This window comes from Sarcophilus harrisii, chromosome 5, assembly GCF_902635505.1.
Source record: "Sarcophilus harrisii chromosome 5, mSarHar1.11, whole genome shotgun sequence".
NCBI classification, from domain to species: Eukaryota; Metazoa; Chordata; class Mammalia; order Dasyuromorphia; family Dasyuridae; genus Sarcophilus; species Sarcophilus harrisii.
In genome coordinates, this window is record NC_045430.1 from 280,102,533 (window position 1) to 280,109,733 (window position 7,201).

The following is a 7,201-nucleotide window of genomic DNA, read 5'->3' on the forward strand; positions in this document are numbered from 1 at the left end:
ATGGTTCATAAGTGGTACTAGGTCTTAATGTCTCTGAGCTGTGTAAAATGAGTGAAAAATTAGAAAAAAAAAAACCCTCTCGGGGAACTAGAAATCATTATTAATTACATTTTCCAAAATACAGGCATAAGAAGCATTTTGAATAAAACCTTGCAAATATTGGAGATGAAATAGGGAATGCTTAATTGGAAATCCAGGAGAGGCAATCGCAGAGTAGAAAGCCTTCCTTTAAATGAGGAATACCCAGGTCCAAGAACTAACTCCAACCTGGACCATAGGCTCTGTAACTCTGGGCAAGTCTCTTCTCCTCTCAATACTCCAGACAAACCTCGAAGATTATAAAATGAAGAGAAAGTGCAGACCTAAATGGGTAGAGATTTTCCTCACCCAGGAGCTCCATAAACCATTAGAATCCCAAGTCCAGTGTCTAGAAAATGCAAAAATCTGCACCAAGTGGGTTGTAGAGATTACACAAGAGCTTCTATAGAGGCTCGAGAGGATTGGGTCACTGGGTCCCTAGAACTCAGTACTGTATCTTGCAGTCCCAGGTATTTAATAAATGTTTGCTGGATTGGATTGGCTTAGAATGAGTATCATCCATTGAAGGTAAAAACAACTCCTTCATACCTTTGCTCCATAAGCCAATGGGGGCAGTAAAGTATTGTGGGGAAAGATGGCGGAGCCACATTGTAGAGCTTTCATTGATTTTCAGAATCGGAGCGGTCATTCAGGAAGGACGTAGCCTGGGAGGAGAGGAGCTACGTATAAGTGGGCAGGAGGAGGGGGGGATGGAAGGAAATAGGAACAGGGACAGTAAAAGGAGAACTAGCAAGGGGGGATACAGAGGGTGTGCAGAGGAGTGGGAGGCGTGGCTCCCCATACCACAGGAAGCATTTCTCAACTTTTCGCTTTGCTGTGGGTAGGGGGAGAGGGGAGTTTGCTCCAAAACAGGTGTAAACAAAGCTGTCTGCCCACCGCAGGGTCCTGCCCTCCCTTTCATTTTCTATTCCTTTGCTGTCCCCTCCATGTGCAGGCTTTCCCATCCGTGAGGATGGTGACTGATCCACACCATGGTAGATGACCTGGGCTGGGGCAGGGAGGTGATTGACCACAATTGAAACAATTCTTTGGCTCCTTTGGTCGTAAGCCTGTCTGAACTTAGCTAGACTGGGTTCCAGGATGACAGGCTCGACTCCCAGGGAGGCTGTGAGAAGCTTTCTATTTCAATTAGTTTTTCTTGCCATGGACAAACCCAGCTATTACTCATCTAAATGGTGATGCTCTAGGACTATACCCAGTCACCCTTCCCTCGGTAAGGTTGTGCCTTAAGAGGTCCATTTCTGGTTCTGTCTTTTCCTCCAAAGAACTACATAATTCTAAATTTAGTCTAGTTTCTTCATTTGAGTTTAGAGTAAGTATTCTGAGACCTTAATGGATTTGTTTAGGCTTTCCCTTAACCCCCCATGGTTCTGGAGAAGAATCAACACCTTTGTTCCCTTTCTACCTTAGCAGAATGATAGAGCAGTCCTTCAAGAAACATGAGCTGGCATTTGTCTTAAGGCAATTAAAGCAGGAATTGATTCCTGGGTCATAGCTTGGATTTCCGAAATAAATAAATCAAATGTCATAAAGATGAGATGGCAATTAAACCGAACTGGGACCATCGGGCTACTACCTTCTCCCAGCTGGCCAGGAAGAGCTGGAGGAAAACTCTTCTGCTTCTTAGATCTGGGTATTCTGAGAAAGAAGCAACCACAAAAACATCGAAGGCCAAAAACCTCATTTGGTTGAACATAGCTACAAAGACTGCTAGATCTAGAAGCTGCTGGAGGCTGGGAGCTCTTGCCCCCCAGTGCTACATGGTACCAGGCTCCCTGCAGCTGATAGAAAAGGAAATCATTTACTCAGTTTCTTCATCTCTATTGTTTGTAATGGTGTCAGCATAGGATCCTAGAATCTCACAGCCATTAAGTTTCTCTGCATTATTTTTCTCTCCTTTTTATAGTAAAGCATAACTGGGGGGGGGACAATCAGGGACCCTGTCTCAAGAGCCAACACTGGGGAGGGAAAAGGTATTGCTTCTTATTGTGGTCCATGACTCAAGCTCATAGTTTTATGCTGGTCTGCCAACGCAGACCAGTTTGGGTGGGTTGGAAGAAGAAGAGGAAGAGGAGTCCATGGGAGAGAAAAAATTGGGGAGAATCAAAGGAAGAGAAAGTGGGAGTAGACTGTCATTTCCTACCTCCCCTGCCCAACTGTATCCATGATTAGACCCTTATCTCTGGGACCTGTGTCCTCCACTAGCCCTCCCCCAAAAAAAGAGAAGACTGGATTTTTAAAGAAGAAATTTCTCCCTTTCCCTATTGGGTGACATCCCTCGAAAGCAAAGAATAGAGAGGCACCTGCGTTTCAACCACTGATGAATGCTAGGTATTATCTTAGAAGAGGGACTTGGAGTTTTAGGATTTCCTTTTCCTTGAATAGATAAATATAGGAGAAAGATTCAGCATCTTCATTCCACCCCCAAAGCTGGTTTGGTTATGAGACATCATAAGTACTTTTTTGGTTACCATAGCCCAGAGTGTGCTCCCACTTAGCCACTTTCCAAGAACAAAGTTTTACATGTTCCTAGAAAAAGAAAGTGGATGGTAAATATTTTAAAAGAATATCAAAATGGAAAAAAAATTAAAACATAAATAAATGAATGAAGGAAGAAAGGAAGAAAGAAAGAAAGAAAGAAAGGAAGAAAGAAACAAAGAAACAAAGAAAGAAAGAAAGAAAGAAAGAAAGAAAGAAAGAAAAACAAAGAGAAAGAAAAAAAGAAAGAAAGAAAGAAACAAAGAAAGAAAGAAAGAAAACCAAAAAGATTGAGTGATCTAAGAACAGGAAATTGTTCTTGTGAGGAGGAGGAGAGAGAATGGAACTTGGAATGATGGGACCTGAGTGCAAAGTCCACATCTGCCCCTAGTCCTCTTAACCTTTCGGAGCTTCATTTTCCTTATCTGTAAAGTGAGGGACTATTCCTCTCCTATAAACCAATCATCAATCAATCATTCAAGGACATCAGATGGCCTCGGAGGTCCATTCCTATACTCAATCTATTTTCTTACGATTCATTTGGCTGCCCATATGTCGAGTCTTCCAAGAGAGCGCAACTCCAAGGAAACAAAAAATACTGTATGTGTGAGAATCAATCTCCCCAATGAGCTTGCTCTTGTCTTATCAAATCCATCCATGTCTTCCCTTATGTTGATTTCTTATTGCGATGGTTCAGATATTTTCATCAGACCCCACATGGGTATTTGTAACCAGGTATCTTTTATCTATGAATTAATTTCGAGGTGTTTGCTGTGTACCAAGCACTGGGGAGGCAAAGAGAAAAGCAAGGGAAAAGTTTTCCCCCTGGCTTCCTCAGCCTGGCAGGTGGAGATCTCTTGGTCTGAGTTGGAAAGCCCCACGTAGCTGAGTATATTTTCTTTTTTGGAGGTAGGAAGTAATTGGCTAAGTGACTTGACCATGGTCACACAGCTGGTAAGAGTTGGATATTTTTCCTATTGTCAATCATAAGTACTGACCACAGCCCTAAACTGTCTAAGGCTAGATGCCGTGGGACCCCCAAAGCAGCAAAGTTTCCGGGCATAGCCCTGAAAGAGCTTATCATGCTTGGTCTGGCAAGACACACAGGAGTGAGATATAAAGTGAATAATGTAAGAATAAAATGTAAAGGCTTTGAAGGCTTTTTGTCTTTGTATCTGCATGGCTTGAGATTCGGGAGCTCAGTGATGTTTGCTGGAAGAAACCCAGTGCAAGGAGGTGTGGGATTGTAGGATATTGATGCTTCTGAGAACTCCAGATCACCGGATCCAAGTCCTTCCTTTTCAAGATTAGGAAACAGATTCCTATTTGACCAAGGGACTCTCCCAGGCCCACAGTGATTGATTGTAAGCAGAAAATTTAGGAATGGCCAACCCAGGTTCTCCAATTCCAAGCCACCTCTAGGCAACTGGACCTGTAAATATGCATGAAAAGCCAGAAATTCCCATGACAATCCATTTGATCCCAGAGTATTGTCTTCTGATGGGCTAATGTGAGTCATCAGAAGAACCAATCAGCTTCCAGAAAGTCTCAGAGAAACTAGCCCTTTTCTCTTTCTTTCCTCCTCTCTTTAAATGCCAGGAGGAGGAGAGCTAGGTCCTGATAGGTCTGCAAAGACTCAAGCAATGTGTAATGCACACGTTTTTGGTTGTTATTCAGTTATTTCAGTCACATACAACTCTGTGACTCCATTTGGGGTGTTCTTGGCAGAGATACTGGAGAGTTTGACATTTCCTTCTCTAGCTCATTTTACAGATGAGGAAACTGAGGCAAACAGGGGTTAGTGACTTGGCCAGAGATAATAAGTGTCTTGTCAGATTGGAATTCAGAAAGTTGAATCTTCCTGACGTTAGGCCCAGCACTTTATCCACTGCACTGCCATCTAGCTGCCCATATTTTGCATGATTATATTTTATATACAAATTTTACATAATTATAAATTTCAATACTGAGACTGTGATTCCCCACTTCAGGGGATTGGTTGCACACACTAATTGTAGCCTGCTTGTACATATCATTGATTTGCTCTTCTTGGTCATCCCAAATGGATGTTCAACAAGTTCAATGGTTCCGGTGATATTTGTAGAATTTGCTTCTTTGTTTTTGACACTTTGCCTCTGAAAAGTGCCTCTTCCAGATGCTTGAACTAATTGGCTCAATATTTCCCCCCAATTTTATAATTCTAACATTAATAACCACAGGTGGGCCCAACATTGGGGTGGAGTGGGGAAAGGCACCATTTCTTTCTCTGCTCTGGCCCCAGGCCCATGGTGTGGGAGCTGTCTGCCTCGAACACTCTAGTCTGAAGAATTTTTTTGACTTTATATTCTTCCTCTTACTTGAGTCTCATCGTCTCCCTTCTAACCTTCCCTATATTTTTTCTCATTTCCCAGCTCCCATTCAAAGTCCTCAGTTACCATTTCAGTGAGGAACTATTACTTGCCACTGTTTCCTGAGGACATTTTCTTCACAAGCCCTAATTTAGTTTTTCTTCTCAAGGGTCCCAATTTAACTGTCAATACTTAGATCTAGAAACCAGAGAGCAGGGATGTGGGGCAAAGTCTGTGTTTCTCCCTAATTCCCCAAACTATCCTATTCATTAACACAAAAGCAATGCTTTCCCTAAGCATGCTCATGCCCCAGGAGAAGTTCTTAGAGACTGGTTGTCACCTTCCAACAAAATCATGTATTGGCTCAACATCAGAATCGGTTCAACATTTCTCCTCTACTTTTATAATTCTAAATATTGAAAACCTTTAGAATTATAAAACTAGAGGGCCTGTGGGGAGAGGGATGGCAAAACTGCACTCTCTTCTGCTTTGGACCTAGATACATGGTGTAGACCACTTTCGGTCAGTCTTGCCTTACAGGATTGGTCTCCAGTAAAAGGGAGTCTAGACTTGGTTTCTTCACATGCTTCAACTCCTAAAGCCCTGCCCTGAAATTCTGATGATGACAAATTATTTAGGGCTTGAGGTTTTTGTTAATTTTTCAATTTCCCCAAAGGGAGGGTATAAAATGGCACCAAAATATATTATGAATCAGATCTGGGACAAGTATTTATTTCTTGCTCACAAAATAAATGTTAACAGAAACAAAAGACTCCCAGAGCATATTGAAAAAACACTAAGATGCAATAACTTAACTTATAATTACAATTACACTGTCTCAAGGGGCTGACACTTAAACCTTTAAAGATTAATGATGAGGAATTTTACATTGTAGCTCAGTTCTGCACTGTCCAAGCAAATATTGGCTTATTTCTCCCGATGAAATGGGATAGATTTAAGTCAATCTTTTTAGAAGGTGGTTATCTTATCCAAGAGCCATTGTACAGCTGCCCAAAAAAGTCATGCTTTTGCCATCAAGTTATTCTGATCCAATGAATCCTGGAACATTTCAAACTCCTGAAGGTTCTCTCTAATCCCAAACACATCTACTTTAAGAATGATTTGTCATATCACCTCCTATCTCAGTCTGGCTAGGATGACAGGGAAAAGAAAATGATAAATTTTGGAGGAGATGTGCGAAAACTAGAACATTAAGGCATTGTTGGTGGAATTGTGAAATGAACCATTCTGGAGAACAAAGGGCTATCAAATGGTGTATAGCATTTGATCCAGCAGTGCCATTACTGAGTTTGTATCCCAATCATAAAAAGGGAAAAGGACCCAGATGTGCAAAAAAAAAAAAAATTGTAGCAGTTCTTTTTGGTGTGGCAAGGAATCGGAAATTGAGTGAATGCCCATCCATTGGGGAATGGTAAAATTAGTTGTGGGATATGAAGGTAATGGAATATTGTCATTCTATAAGAAATGAAAAGCAGGTAGATTTCAAAAGAGCCCAGAAAGACTTCCATGGACTGATACGAAGTGAAGTGAGCAGAACCAGGAGAACATTGTACACAGTAGCAGCAGTGTTTTATAATATCAACTAAGGTGGACTGAGCTCCTCTCAGAAATATGGTAACCCAAAGACTCGATTCCAAAGGACCGTCTCCAGAGAAAGAACTGAGAAAGTCTGAATGTAGATCAAAGCATTTTTTCATGTTTTTCTTGGTCTTCTTTCATAGCATGACTAATGTGTAAATACATTTTGCATGATCGCACATATATAACCTGTATCAAATTGCTTACCATGTCAGGGTTGGGGAAGAGAGGAAGGGAATTTGGAACTCAAAACTTTCACAAATAAATGTTAAAAATTGTTTTCATGTGTAATTGGGGGGAAATATTATTTTTATAAATTTCTGATGCTCTCTGAGGGATGCTTCCTTCAAGGTGCCCTCTCTGGCTACTTGACTTAACTCCCTCCCAGAAGCAGAAACCATCTTCCTAATAAAGGCTACTACTTGGGCTGGTGAGGAAGGAACTCCCAGTTTCATTGGAGAGCAGAGAGAAAGGAAAAACCATTCTTCTTAAATGACTAATTGCTAAAAGGTCACTCCAACCTCCAGCATCTTCCCTTCAGCCCTGGCTTCCCTACTCCTGAATATTACTTAGCTGTTGACACGCTTGCCTTTTGGGTCTGTCGGCACTTGTGACAGCTCCTGGAACTCAGAGTCCCTTTCACCTGCAGGTACCTACCACCTGGCAGCAGTAAGCAA